At 33.3% G+C, this 16812-nt stretch overlaps 1 protein-coding gene across 2 annotated transcripts in view; it reads right to left on the bottom strand.

The window, feature by feature from the left end:
* The window catches only part of LOC126979874 (electroneutral sodium bicarbonate exchanger 1), a 52704-nt gene extending 36205 nt beyond the window's left edge, over window positions 1-16499 (bottom strand). For both annotated transcript variants that reach the window (XM_050829430.1, XM_050829431.1), the window contains exon 1: window positions 16321-16499. The gene's annotated coding sequence lies outside the window, so the exon portion shown is untranslated. The remainder of the gene's footprint in view (window positions 1-16320) is intronic.
* Between the last annotated feature and the right edge of the window lie 313 nt (window positions 16500-16812).

Raw genomic sequence — 16812 nt, forward strand, 5'->3', positions numbered from 1 at the left:
TATAATAAAAAAAAAACAAATCATACAAAATGCATAGTTTTAATTTATAAATATTATCATTTATAATTGTTATATATTCGTACATGTTGAATTATGTGTCTAGTTGGTAAATCTAAATAACTAAATAAAATAAGATAAAAGAAAGACATGTCAATAGGATGGATGAGGCGGATGTACTTATGGGATTTACGAGGGCGTGAGCTGATTGTGGAGCACTCCTAAACAAGGAAGTAGTTTACGAGATGAGAAACCCTAAATACATCCTTGTTGGTTTATCCCGTGTAAGACAACGGAAGGAATGAATCCTTGATGGGGGGCATATTGATTAACTTAATTGGTCAAATAGTTTAGTTATTTTATTAGTAAAATATAATGAATATATATAGGTGACCCGATACTATGTCCAAAACATTTACATATAATGTACATTAATCTATTAATTTATCATATTTATTATTAAAAAAAATGTATGTGTACTTATGTATGCACGCAAGAAGTTATACTTCTTTGGCCTAACAAAGCAAAAATCCTTAAAATTATTTATTCCTCGTGCTATTCTACGTTTGTAGAAAGAACAATATTGTAAAAATCTTGCAACGATGGCTTTGACAATTAATTATTAAATAACGAATACGATTGTACGGGCTTATACCCTTTGCCTATCATAATAATGGCCGAAGAAACCAGAAAAAAAAAATGTCGCAAACGTCAGAAAATTTTAGGGACCAACTACTGTTACTTTTGTGTTACAGTGATGCGCGTGCATCTTAAAATTTCACACTCATGATTTTTTCATAACTCGCCTAAAGAAGTATAACTACAAAAATCCTCAGGAATTTATAAATGGAGTCTCTTGATGTTCATTGCTTTGTGAAAATTTGTTAAAGTAGACCAAAAGAACATAAAATATATATGGAAATAAGTTTTTACGCATCTTATCTAGAAAGATTATTAAGAAGCGCTTAATCTCATTAACCGCTAACAATATAATTTCATACGGTGTGATGGCGCGAACAATATCCTCTATCAAAGCTAATTGTAAAAGAGGTCGCTGATTGTAGCTCGACACGGAAACATTCACCTACACAAGTATGTACTTCTACTTGTAAGCTTTGTAAATGTATCACGTATTTATTTCAAGTTTCACGAACCCTCGTTAGCAAGACTTATTAAGTTGTTTATTGAGTGGGGCTAATTATAAATTTTATTCAGTAGCTTATAGTAGATTGAAACTTAAGAAGTTAATTACAAATCGCTGGTTATTATAAATTTATGAATATTATTTTTTTACTTATGCTACTAATAGCATAATATGATTTAAAAAAATTATATATTACGCTTATAATGTACCAACCAAGGCACTAAGGCGAAGGCCATAGATCTACCTATCTATATAAGTTATTGGCAGATTTGATGCCGTAAACTACCTAAGAAAGATACGAGAGTCCAACGGAGTGTCAATTCACCGATTGCATCAACTTTCTGCGGGAATTCAAAGGAATATACAGATGCAGTGAAGTTGTTAAGCGAAGACAAGAATGTTTTCGAAACTGCGAAAAGTATTTATGGCTTTGTATAACACATAATCATTTACAAAAAGTGTTGCGACAGCGTATTATGTTATGAGTGTTCTTTTATTTTTTCTTTTATCCTGTGTGTATTTATTTATCTTAACATATATATAAATTATGTGACACGTTGTTTGTCCGTCATGGACTTCTAAACAAATAAACGAACTTTAATGGGGATTACACCATGGAGTGCAGTTTAGTCCACCTTGAGAGATAGGATAGTTTTTATTTCGATTTGGGACCCATAATTATTTTTATTTTCAGTATTTGTTTTGTATGGACACATTTTCTATGAGAGAATTTAGTGACGCACGGTTTGACAGTTATGCTGTGAAACAATTTTACTATCAACAGGGAGCATTTTTTACGAAATAATTCTTGATGTTTTGAAATATTATTGGCCAATTCCTACAAAACAGTATTTTTTTTATTATCTACAGAACAAAGTCTGTCTTCAACGTATATATATATATATATATATAAATATATATATATATATATATATATATATATATATATAAATATATATATATATATATATATATATATATATATATATATATATATTTAAATTAATTAAGTTATATATAAGAAATGTCGTTACTTAGCCGACTTAAAAAAGAACTCCAACACAAGAAAAGCAACACATATAGCAATTATTATTTAAAAAATAATATCAATGTATAATATAATAATAAAGCCTCATTTATTCCATAACTCTTTTTAGACAAAGCGAATAATTAGTAGTATTAGAAGGTAAAATATAACTCTAATAGTTTGGTGTTAGTAAGATTAGTTGCTTATGTTTCTATTTATTTGAGTTGTGGGTCTCGTTAGAGTAAAGGCCTCCCCCAGTTTTTTTCCAAAGTGATCCATTTTTGCTTTTATGCATCCAGTCTTTTCCTGCTATCTCTATTAAGTCATCAGTCCACCGTTTATTTGGTCTGCTGGCACTTCGTTTGCCTAATGTTGGTCAATTCCATCTTATGGTTAGGATTGTCCATCGATTATTAGTGTAACGTAAAATATTTCACAATCCCAATGTATATAAAATATAATTTAATAAAGTGGAACTCTTCAGATGACCATAAAATAAAACTTTCGAATGACAAAATGTTAAGACAAGATAGTTAAGCGAATACCAGTAACGAAATTAAATTATAAATAAATAAAAAGAATGAATATTATGAATCATGACTGTAGGTACATATTGTTACGTGTTAGGGTTCGAGGTATTTGGAGAGAAAGACCTGCTGACTCTTTCAAGACTTTATTCACTAGCACTAGGTCCAACACTAAGCACTAACGATGTCCTATCCGAAGCCTGTCGATGCCGTAGCCAAGTCGTAGGTTTCACTGGTAACACTCTTGTTCACTAGTTTTCACTTCGAAGTCGCCTCGAAGATTAACTAATTAAAATATTACAACCACAAGTTTCTAAAATTTATAAGTATAGTAAAGTTCATAATGCCTGCTTGGGCGTGCTAAATGGATATAAAAAATTTATTATTACGAGAGGTACGATTTTAATCTAGATTATATAACATTTGTTTAACCTTTTCAAGGCACAAGGATAAGGCTGAGCTTAGTGGTTTATTTAAGCTTGCTAACCGACTTGTACAAATTAAAAAAAAGCGGCCAATACGAGTCGGACTCGCCCATGAAGGGTTCCGTAGCAGCAAGTAACATAATATAAAAGTCCATGTAATTCGTTGTAACTTTAATTGATGTTTTAATAATAGTGTAATTTTTTAAATTAAGTTATTGATAAAAGTAAATTGAGGTTTACGATTTCTGTATTAAAAATACTACTTACTAGATCCCGTTCAAATTATCAGTGGAAGTTTGTAGGGTTATGTACATCATATATTTTTCTTAGTTATATCATTCTCTTATTTAAGAATTTACAGGGTGGGGGGGAGACACATTTTAGCACTTTGGAAGTGTCTCTCGCGCAAACTATTCAGTTTAGAAAAAGAAAGAAACCCTCTTTATTTTTAAAGACCTATCCTAGATAGACACGTATGGGTTTGATGAAAAAAATTGGGTTTAAGTTCTAAGTATGGAGAACCCCCAAAATATTGTTTTTTTCAATTTTTGTGTGAAAATCTTAATGCGGTTTCTAGAATACTTCTACTTACCAAGTTTCAACAGTATGGTTCTTAAAGTTATGGAAAAAAGTGGCTGTGGCATACGGACCGACAGACAGACAGACATGGCGAATCCATAAAGATACCGTTTTATGCCATCTGGCTATGGAACCCTAAAAATGGGAAACCTTATATGAACGTTGTTTTCAAAGTGCGTGAAGCATTAATCAATTTTGGAATTGATATTACCACCCATTTAATTAGTATTTATATACACACAACCTACACAGAATCCGATGGACAAATGTCTCGGGCTGTAGACAGTCGAAAGAGGCGATTCCTGCACTATCGCCCAAACTGACACGTCGCGTCGACTTATTAGCCTAAATAGACACGACATCCAAATCATGGTCGGCATCCTAACGGGTCACACATCACTGAAGAAGCACCTATTTACAATCGGCGTTACGGACAGTCCAAGGTGCAGGGGCTGTTTAACCGAGGATGAAACGGTCACTCATGTAATCCTGGAATGTGCTGGGGTGGCTAACCAACGGGCAAAGCCCTTAATAAATATAAGGTCCCTCCAGGAAGTCTGCGAACACCCCAGGAGTGTTCTGAACTTCTGGAAGGAGCTGGGCTGGTTGGAATGACTGGCTAACACTGCTCGCAAAATGGACCCAACTAAGCGGTCTAATTTAGGAAACAGGAGCCCTTTACCAATACCAATAGTATCTAATATATAAAATTCTCGTGTCATGGTGTTAAACATTGAACTCCTCCGAAACGGCTTGACTGATTCTCATGAAATTTTGAGTGCATATTGGGAAGGTCTGAGAATCGGACAACATCTATTTTTCAACCCCCTAAATGTTAAGGGTGGTCCACACGAAATTTTTTTTTATTTTTTTGAAATATTTTTTGAAATTTGTTTGATTACGAGTCAGCATTAAAAAATACACACAACTTCAAATTTTCACCCAACTAAGCTAAACCATCAACAGCTACTTTTGTATCGCGATTTTAATATAGGCAATACAACGTTTGCTGGGTCAGCTAGTTTATATATATTTTTATTATATTAGGGACTATTAATAAAGATAATTATAAATATGATTGAAAAACGATCTGCATTTTTTTTGGAAGAGAGGATAAACTAGCGTAATGGTCACCTGATGTCAAGTGATCACCGCCGCCCACATTCTCTTGCAACACTAAAGGAATCATAAGAGCGGTATGTTATTCTAAAACATCGTTGCAGCATATCGAAAAGTACCTATAAATACAGCAAAGATACCGCTATGTTTCTAACTGAAACCAGCATATTCGTAAACATTGAATCCTGCTGTCATCAATCACGGGGAGTGCTCAGAGGAGCTGTTTGGGTTGATTCCAGAGGCCGAACTCCACCACAGGACATTACGTTCAAAGTACTATCCGCATCACGTTGACGTCTGGCATTCCACAACCGCGGGTTTTACAAGACATTTCTTGCCTCGCATAGCCACTTTGTGAAATCTATTACCGGCTGCAGTTTTTCCAAACAGATACGACTTAGTGACCTTCAAGAAAAGAGGATCCTGCCACCTTAAAGGCAGGCAAGTTAGGATATCATCCCCACCATCTGGATGTGTGGCGGTCCTCCACAGTGCGGTTTTCAAGGAGCTTTCTTCTACGTACTACAAAGCTGTGGAATGAACTTCCTTGCGCGGTCCGGGACGATACGACATGGGTACCTTCAAAAAAAGCGCGTACACCTTCCTTAAAGGCCGGCAACGCTCCTGTTATTCCTCTGGTGTTGCAAGAGATTGTGGGCGGCGGTGATCACTTAACAACAGGTGACCCGTACGCTCGTTTGTCCTCCTATTCCATAAAAAAAAGGCAACGCATCTCTTGACACCTGTGGTTGCGGATGTCCACCGGCGTTTGCCTCACCACTCCTATCCCGTGAGCTTCTTGCCACTTGAAAAAACCACTTCGTTTTTGCTCAGAAAAGACGGCGTTTGATGGGTCATGACTACGAACATAATGTGCAGTTTACGACAGTGCATAATTTATGTTTTTTAAACAAATGTTCTTATTAAAAAACGGTCTCACATGTGACCTATTACACTAGTGGGAGGCTCCTTTGCACAGGTTGCCCGCTAGATTATGGATACCACAACGGTGTCTGAAAGGCGCCGTAGCTAGTGAAATTAGTGGGCGAATCGCATCCTGAGCGGTACTGCATTGTAATGGACAGGGCGTATCAATTACCATCACCTGAACGTCCTTCTCCTCTCGTCCATTATTATCATAAAAAACCTAGAATCTAGCGCATCCCTTCTGCACTCGTCACGCCAGCTTCGGATAAATCACTTTTACATTAATTATGATAAATTTAATGTAAATTTTGTAACAACTTTTCCTCGCAAGTGTGTTGAAAAAAAATCGTATGAAGAGCGTTTAGATTGATCATGACACATGCGGTTCCCTCAGGAATAAGCAGGTGATAGATTAGAACCCAGAAACGCAAAACTGAGAAAAGGTCACAAAAAGAGATTGAATGATGAGATATGTCTTATTGAAATGAAACATTTTCAAATAATTTGGTGGAGGGTTTTGCCTTAATAAAAACAACTACATCCTAAAAGTGAGGCGTTTCAATTCCTGCAATGTGATAGGTTTTGTGCTTTTACCCTATTTTAATACTATATTTAAAAGTATAATATTTTTTATAATACCAGGTCAATAAGTTGAATTGTCTTAAGGTTTTAAGTCGGTTTTTTATAGTTTTGACTTTGAGCCTAGCGCAGACTTACTATAATTAAATGTAAATGGGTTGCCGTTTAACTGAAAGTCAAAGTATGTCGTGAGAACAGTTTGAACAAAGCTCGATGACTAGTGGAGAGACACAATGGAACGGAAAGTACCTTCTAGTATCGTGTTCCACAATAATCTATTGACAGTTTGAGATGTTACTATTAACGCTTTTTCTTAGCAGGAGCTTACATCGTTAACTTAATCACTTTGCTATAAGCCTTAAAATTATATAAAGAAACAGTTTACCTATATAAAAGTTGGACTAACACAAATACATACCATAATAATTGTGAAATTTTACTTAATAAATGTTCTTATTCTTATTCTTTTAATGAATCATCCATAAATCATATAGTAACAACAGTAACTCATTTTACTACTGTTCCTTTTAAAGAACATCACCCCCTTTTCCTGGGAGGATTTTTTTCAATATTTTTTATAGGGTTTTTAGACCATAATTATATACTTTAGAGAAAACGAAAAAGATCGCGCACATTTTCCATCTCCCGCAATATCCGAGTTAATTACTGACTATTGGTAAGAAAACAGTGATACAAACCAACTATATAATTCAGGATTGGTGTCAATTAGAGACGTAATTACGAAATACGAGACGAATGTCTAACATTACAACAACTAATTACGACCTTATCAGGTTATTTCCTCTGATTAACTATACTATTAGTATTGGCCTTGCACTTTTATATTAACCCCCTTATTCATAATAGTCTGCTAACTTAAAGCATTGCTAATTGACACTCTGTCTTCTTCTATTAACATAAGTCAGAATGAGAAATAACACTCCTTAGCGGCTGTTTAAAGTTGGCGGACCATTATGAATAAGTGGGTGTTTAGTAAGCATATCAGTAATGGCCGGCAGAATTTTGCCATGTTATTTGACGGATAAAAATTAATACACATACTTGTCGAAATATGAGAATAAAAAAATAGAGGTGCTCGTTTAGTCCTTAAACAAATACCGGAAAGACAACAAACCTGTGCTTAATAACTCAAGTGTTAGGCTGTAAAATGTGAATTATTTTGCCTTTAGGTCAATAATTAAATGAAATCTGGGACAATAGATGTTTCTGATTTGTAGTTTTGGCTGTTATAAGATATTACTGACAAGTCTAAGCACTTTTTAAAATAATTAAATTAATTCCAACGTCTGGCTGTATTGTGTGCTCCTTTGTCTGTTTCATACTGAAAAGTGAAAAAAAAATATTGTTATTACCTAACTACACTTAAGTTAACAATGTTAAAATAATAAGTAAATTGATAAAACAAAAGATTTTGGTTCAATGCTCATTTGTTGAATATGAAATTTGTAGGAGTTGAATCAATACATTATCAATTATTATATTGTTCGTTCTTGTAATGACATAATGTCACAGCAGAACTGTCAAACTGTTGGTCAAAAATATATCTCAGAGAAATGTTCATACAAAAATAAAATTAAATATAATTGGATCACAAATTGAATTAAAATTCTTCTTATTTTTCAAGTTGGACTAAACTACACTCAGTGTAGAAACTTTAATTAAAATCGGTTGAGTAGTTTCGAAGTTAAGCGTACATTTTTAAATTTATAAGAAAATCACTTATGCCCAACTATTTAATTCTATTCCAGCCTAGCGAAACTCTCTAAGAAAAAAGCGATTCACTCGTTGATAGATGACGGCTATAATCTTGTAAAAAAAGAAGATAGCCGAAATCCAATGTTTTAAGCAACTGTACTCAATTTAACTTAGCCGGATTATACTTCATTTCTAATCGGCATACTGTAATTACTACTATTTCATACTTATGTCAAATGACTGCAAGTTTGATACTAAACTAAATTTCAATTGTTAGTTTGGCAGTCCCGCCATTATTACGTAGTATTTACATCCTCTTTGTTCTATTCTTCCCACTGTGGCTTCTATGGAAGGTATACCACAAGTTAGCTAATGTTATGTTGCTACACAGGTATCAAAATGTCAGCTGTCAAATGTCAATAAACAATTAAAGATATAGATAGTCATCCCCAATGCCCCGTCCAGTCTAGTCTTATTTTGAACTAAAATCGTAAAAGAAAAGAAGGCCATTCTAAATCCTTGAAAAAAAATCTCTTTAAAACGTGAAGTACCTACTAAGACACGCAGGAGATGATATTAAAATTGATTTCAAAGTTTTATCCTATTTTTACTAATTCAATGGTATTGCTCTGTCCACACCTTTGTATACTGTAAATAGCAGAATTATTCTAATCGTATTAACAAAATGTAGAAATCTTGTTCCGAAACTACATTTACATGTTAACATTCCTCATTTATTTACCTGCTCTGATTTCCATTTAAGCCTTATTTGTCGACCACCAATATCTTAGCTAAATAGTTATTGCGTTCTAATTTAGATTAGATTATTAAGTAGACGTTTTATTTTACTATACAATAAGTATTATTGATATTGAAAAACATGGTTATTCACAATATTCATACATTATTATAAAAAATAATAACAAATCATTCCTCCATAAGAAAAATTTCTGAAATTAATACCTGCCTGTTGAAGCTTATAATCTATGTAATGTGGGACATTGGTGCCTTTGATAGGTCAGAGACCTGTGGTACAAGTCACCAAGTTCCAACCCCTCGATAGTACAATTTAATCTATAGTTATGTACATAGATAAATGTATAAGTTATTATGAAATTGGAAAATAGTGACAACTTTTTTTAATAACTGTACAAGGCACTTCATAAGTAATGTGAGTGTAACTGATGTTATTACAGTAATTAATAAGGCCATAAACGTCACACGTAGCACAAGATTGCATAAGGGAACGGAAATAGCGCTACGGTGGGAACGGAGCGATGGAATATTGGCGACTACGAAGTCTACGACACTATCTACACTTTGCTACGGCCTACTTGTCAGTAAAATTGATTTTCATTACATAATTTTAATAATAGGGGTCACAGTATGCAATTGAAGTTTTATTGTAATAGGTACTTCGAATTGATATAGAAGCTTCATTGCTTGAGATTTTTGATTTAAACTTTTTTTCCATAGTACCTATGTAGTTCTTCTTTTAAAAAATGTGCAACATTCGATTATCTACTCTCAGTTGTTTGTTTATTCAGCTTAGACAAGAAAGATGGACACTTCAGAGTCGAGTTATCTGGGCTATGTTCTATATGTGTGACTTTGGTTCTCCTACGGATCTCCTCATTTCTGATTCGATATTGGTTATGTAGATTTAGAATTAAACAATAGAACTCATATTAGCGGCTTTTAGAATTATTTTTGGTTTGTCTGTTTGTATGTTTGTATGTTAAACACATCCGGATATATGGGACGGATTACAACTATAGTAGTACATTTATTTGTGAAGTGAAAACAGATCAGGTGAACAAGAAACATGAAACGCACGTCATCGTCACCGCCTGCTTTCTAAGAGCTATATGTGTATGGTATATTATGTACATAGATATATTAGTATGTATACTAATAACGCATATAATCTTAATTGTGAATATTTGAGTATATTATATGCTATTTGTACTGAGGCTCTGCACTAAGCAAGGCGCTTGGAGCCACAGTTACTAAAAAAAGTAGTTACTTCTATTTGACTCGCGGAACTTAGCATGGAGATACTAGAAAAATAATAGTAAATTATTACGTCCGATTCTCAGACCTACCAAATATATCGTACATAAAATTTATCGTACTACAATAATCATTATATTCGATTGCCATCTTGTAACTCTATTGCGAATCTGTGTATGGAATTTTTTAACAGAATTTGTGTTTTTAAGAAAAGTACTTTGACAAACATGCAAATAAAATAGATGGATAATGAAGTCACGTTATTTAAAGCGTCCCTTTCTGCTATCTTGAACCTTAGAATCTAGTTAAATTAAACTTCTATAGTTAACAAAGCTCAAAATATTGTTATTCAAGAAGAATATCTTGTTTATATCTTTATTTATTTGCAATGTTTGTAGATGCTTCTCCTGTACTCAAGAACTCTTGTGTTTTCTTATTTATTAATTTATATTAATTTTTAACTTATTCAAATATGTCGTGATGTTTGAGTAATTTGTGAATCATTTTTATGTAATGTAAAATGATGAAGCTAAATGTTATTATAAAAGAGTGACAATGAGTCATAGTAAATTATAAAATTTATGATTTATGATCTAAATTAATAAAGGCATTACGAATTTTATATATTAAGGTCAAAAAATATATAGTAAACAAAGATAATGAATAAAATGTTCACCGCTCGTGATATTGGTTATAATAATTTATTGGATATCGTCATCAAAGCATCAAATATTTAAATAGTACTCGTAGCAGTTAGGCTGCGGCGGTCGCGTAGGGAAGCCTATTTCGATATTGAATGCAACTCAATGGGCTTCCCTTGTGTGCCGATTAAGGCTTCATTTTGGAGGTTACACGTGCAGTGTGTTTGTTGCATAGTTCGTGATTTAATACTCATTATAGAAAGTAAGGTTACTTGGCATTTAATTGAATGATTATTATATATTATGTATGACTAAATCTTAATTAGGAATGTGCGCCTATAATTGAAGTAGTACTCAGCTTGTATTTTGTCAATATTATTTAGATTTTGTATGTATTAAGTGTATACTTTGTTGGTGCAATAAATAAACTAACTTTAATCTTTTTTTTTATGTTAATAAGGGACGAGACGAGCAGGACGTTAAGCCGATGATAATTGATACGGCATGCCCATTACAATGCAGTGCCGCTCAGGATTCTCAAAAAATTCTGAGCGACATTACAATTGCGCTCGTCACCTTGAGACATAAGATGTTAAGCCTCATTTGCCCAGTAATTTTACTAGCTACGGCGTCCTTCAGACCAAAACACAGTAATGCTTACAAATTAATGCTTCACGGCAGAAATAGGCACCATTGTTGTACCCATAATCTAGCCGGCTTCCTTTCCAAAGGAGCCTCCCACTCGTTAAATCTGTTAATCTGTTTTTCCGTTTGTCTTACTGTTTGTACAACTGAACACATTTAGTTCCAATTTTGCATGAATATTATCAAGAAGAAGGACAACATTTAGGCTACTAATTTTCAAGCTAGATGCAGGTATAGTATTGTTGCTGCTTTACAGCGTCCACGTGGACGACGTGGCAATATAATATATTTAGATATAATATAGATACATAGAAATATATTTTAATTCAGTATTGTTTATATATGTAACAAGAACATTCTTAAAAAAACTATTCAATGTCTTACAGTTCTTAATTTTAGTACGGTTTTCTTTTATAACATATGTACCTCATGTATATACCTAGTCCAGCCATAAGTTCTGTTACAAATGAAAATGCATTTTAGTTTAAATGAAGTAATGTAAATTCCGTACTAATTAATAAAATTTATACTACACAATGTCTCAGCAAAAAATAAAAATAAATTCTATTCAAAATGTCCACCTTTAGCTTTTATACAGGCCTTTAATCTATTTAGCCACGAATCTATGGATTTACGCACAGTTTCCAAGGGAAATTTCGCCACTGCTTGCTCCAAAGACTTTTTAAGAGACTCAATGTCACCGTGTCATTTAGAGCAGGCCATGTCCTCTAAAACTGACTTTAATTTGAAGTCTGAAGGGTTGAGGTCTAGGCTAGATGAGGGCCAGTCTGCAACTCTAATAAAGTCCGGAAAGTTGGTTTCAATCCAGGCTTGGGTAGTTCGTGCCTTGTGACCAGGTGCAGATTCTGATCGCCATACTGTAATGACTACTATTTTATACTTATGTCAAATGACTGCACGTTTGATACTAAACTAAATTTCAATTGTTAGTTTGTCAATTCCGCCTCTTATTACGTCGTATATACATCCTCTTTGTTCTATTTTTCCTACTGTGGCTTCTATTGAAGGTATACCACAAGTTAGCTGTTATGTTATGTTGCGACACAGGTATCAAAATGTCAGTGGTAAAATGTCAATTATCAATTATCATAGACAGTCATCCACTATGCCGCGTCCAGTCTAATCTTATTTTGAACTAACATCGTAAAAGAAAAGAAGTCCATTCAAAATCCTCTAAAACTGACTATAATTTGAAGTCTAAAGGGTTGAGGTCTAGGCTAGATGAGGGCTAGTCTTCAACTCTTATAAAGTCCGGAAAGTTGGTTTCAAGCCAGGCTTGGGTAGTTCGTGCGGAGTCCTGCTGGAAAGTCCAAGGTATATTTTTAAAAAGTGTATTGTGGCGGAAAGGTTTCATAACATGATCCATACCCATTTTGTGCAAGGCGATCACTGCAATCCTATTTTCTTTAACACCCCATTCCATATTGTAATTTGAAAACGAACAGGAAAAAATATGTGAAATGGCACAATCGGAATAAGTTCTTAAAGTAATATACGTGTCAAAATTTAAGATTAAAATAATAAATTTCAAAATAATTAAAAAGTTGAAAAAAAGTAAAGTTTTTATGTAACAGTATTTATGGCCAGACTAGTTACATAGATAAAGCACAATTTTTTTGAAATGAAAAGTTAAAGTTTTCACCTAGGTCCTGTTGTTAAAGCAAATACCGTTCTTTTAATTACGTAAGTGTGTTTTCTAAAAAACTGTGATAATAATATGTTTTTCAGCAGAAAATGTACAAATTGTGGGGAAAGGTTCCTGTAACATAAATTATTTTCGTAATGATGTCACAGATTGAGAATTGGGCGACCGCCCTAAGGCTATTTAATCATTTTTTTTTGTACGAAATCATATTATGACGAAATTTCATAAAAAAGAAGCCCACTGAGTTTTTTGCGCCTTTCTTCGCATAAATTTACGAATGGCTAGTAGTTTTTGTTAGTTTTCGACTCCAAAAACTACAATAATCGTAACTAGAATAAATTTTAATTAATTAGATTTTATGAAAATACGCAATTATTTTTATACTTTTTAGTGCACATTATATCTATTGTTTTGGAATAGTTTTGAAGGCGGTTGTGTTTTAGTTAAAAAAATATATTTTTTGATTTTTAGTGAAGTGAAGTATACTAACTAACAATTTGTCTAAATATGTGTAGATATACTAAATTTTTCAATGCAGCAATGAACGTAAGCGCTTTGCAATTTGCTCACAGACAGAAATTCTGCCACAGATCGCTCCGTTACTGTAAGTCGTTAAGGAGTCCCATTGATCATCATATTCTACTACGAAAATTACTGGACCATAACTACGTTATGGTAGATGACTAAAATATCCGGATAGCATTAAAAAGATTCGGCCGAGTATCGTTAATTTGCTCCTAAGAATTAAAGAGTTCCGATACTTTGTCATGGATTTCGTAATCAGAACCCAACCAAACACTCACCAAAGTATATCGTTTCCTTAAAAAAATCATCTAAATCGGTTTGCGCGATATTGAGTTTTTCGTAACTTTGCTATATGCGTATGTAAAGTAAATTTAAGACTTTTATGGTTTTCTCATGGATGCCATTGCTATCCGGATCTGGACCAAATTACGATGGGATCACAAGGGAAGCGTCAGGTTTCAAATAAAAAAAGAATTATCAAAATCGGTTCACCCAGTCGAAAGTTTTGAGGGAACAAACATAAAAAAAAATCCGACGATTTGAGAACCTCCTCCTTTTTTGAAGTCGGTTAAAAACTGATAAGGATTAATATCGTATTTGTGTAAACCTTTTACATTACCGCTTTAAATTGCCAATTTTTTGAAGTATTAAAATGAATATAGTATGCTATCCTTAAGTGATAGATATATGCCATCCCAGACTTTTCAGTAGATCTATATAGGATACACAATTCCACCATACCTTATTTTGTTATATCTCAAGGAGTTTAGACAGCGTTTTCGTTGAAAACTTCCAGAAGGCATATTTTTTCGACACCTCCAACAAATATCGTTAACGTATTCAAATATGTATACAAAAACTTATATATTAAATAAATTATATACTAAAACCTCCCTCGAGAACCACGCTGTACATTGGTGAACACAGCAATAAGTTATTTTTTAATTTATCGCAAACAGACAGACAGACAGACGCGGCGGAGAACTTTATTTTATAAAATGTAGTTGATAGATTTAACTTTTAATAATATATATTTTTTTTTTAATTTTCATGGCAACTATTTTGGTATATATACCATATTGTTTTTATTCAAGGGATACCGCTTGTTGACAGAAGGTCGGACGGACAGAAGAGACTTGATTTTAGTGTTACCTTTATTTTGAGGAATGCACGCACACAAATACAAAGTATCATACATATCGCGAGCGAAGGCGTACCTTTCTTGTCACGCACACTAAAGTAATAAACCTGGCCTGTTTTCATCGTTTGTCTAGCCGCAAGAGGCTTCATCTAGATATATAAATTATCTAAGGATTCAAAGAAATAAAAAACCATTGATGTTTGTACAATTGCTAAATTAATCTACAGAGCTTCAAAAATAAAATTGATTGTAAAAGCTAGAATTAATAGATTATAATTAATAATAATTATAATATTCCAAATGAAAATGAAATTTATTATTACAATCAATTGTAAAGCGTTAGGTAATTAAATTTCTCAGGTAATTCATGTCTCCAAAAATATTAATAATTAATTGAAGTAAACTATTACTATTAATTGAAGTTCTATAATAGCCTAAACACATGGTCAGATTTGGTATGACCGGACGATCGGACGGTTCGGTGGGCGCCTCGTACCAATTGGTCCATCGTCGTACTTGGTACGGTCCGAAGGTAATAATAATAATGATGTGCGATGGACAATACCATCGAAAATGGTCCGCTGCTAGACCAAGTGCGTTTATTCGGCCATACCAAATCAAAATATTTCTAGGTGGGTAGTGTGATATTTACAACATTAAGTTATGATAATAGTAGGTGAATAAAATTTAAGTTCATATTTTTATTTCATGTATAAATCTTTTATTAAACTATCTCCACTAAGGCTTGCTATTCATGATAGGCAGCTCTTTACACACTTAGGGATATTTAGGGAATTTACCCTTGTATGCACTCACCAATATATTTTGAAATAGGTTCAATTTTACGTGAAATATATAAAATAAAATATACTTGGGTAACAATTTACTGTTCGCATTATATACGAGATATATTGCACGGTATACCGAGAGGAGGCGGACTAGAGAAATTACACGTTGGAAGGGGCCAACATCAGGAAAACGAAATGTAGGAAGACCAATAAAACGGTGGGCTGATAACATAGCACAATCAGCAGGAAAAGAATGGATGCAGAAAGCACTTGACAGAAAGTTGTGGATGAAGTCGGAGGAGGCTTTTATCCAATCTGGGATCCATATCTAAAAATGTAACTAAATAACAATTGTACTAAAAACCTAGATCATGAAATAATACTAACAAAAAAAAAACTAACAATATTTCAAATGTACCCTTTTTTTAGAGATATGGAATAAATGGCTTTCTTTTTATTATTATTAAATACCAGAAATGCCACTGAAAACACAGACTTTAAATTAATTTACATTACGTCATTTATGTAATGAGCAACTTTTTTTAAAAATACAATAAATCGTTGATGAGATATAGAATTGAACATGAAAAAGCAATGCATGGTTCATTGCCCTTTAAAGTTAGAGGTTAATAAAAGTCAACGAGTAAGTAATTAGAAAACGAGAATTTTTCACACTGAAAAAACATATAAATCGCGTTCGTTTTGAAACTAGGTTAAGGCAGAATTACGGATTATCTAGTCAAATACACAGTCTCTAAATGAAGCCACCGTATAAGGCTTCTATTGTACAATAATATAAAATAAACCTGAGTTTTGTTAATACAACAATCTTAATTACTACATCTTATTAATATCACAAACCTTTCGATCACCTTTCAAATCTCGTTCAGTGACACTTATTGAATAAAACTGTCCATTGTTTCTGTTACGAACACTTCACAAATCAACAGAGAACGTGTAGAATATCTTTCGTTATGTATTTATGGTTGCATCAAAGTAAAGATGTTGTTTGTTGCAGAAGCAACGCATGTTCTAGGAGCCGCTGTGTTGCTCTGTGTCGAGGCAAGCGGGGTTGACTGGCTACTGAGCGATTGCGCATGCGCGATCCATCGCCGCTGAATAGCGCCCCTTTAATACAATTTCCTGAAGTCAGAAATGCTGAGAATTGTATGAGAAATCTAAGGAATTATCTGTAGAAAACTTTTTGAGATAATCCGTTTAATAATCTATAGTTAAAACACTTGTATGTTTAGAATTGATTACAATAGGATAAGCATTATTTTTTATATTATCTATCCTGACACTTAATAGTATGCAGTTCCAGTGTTATCAAAAAAGTTTGTACACAACCTG

This window comes from Leptidea sinapis, chromosome 4 (genome assembly GCF_905404315.1).
Source record: "Leptidea sinapis chromosome 4, ilLepSina1.1, whole genome shotgun sequence".
Classification (NCBI taxonomy): Eukaryota; Metazoa; Arthropoda; class Insecta; order Lepidoptera; family Pieridae; genus Leptidea; species Leptidea sinapis.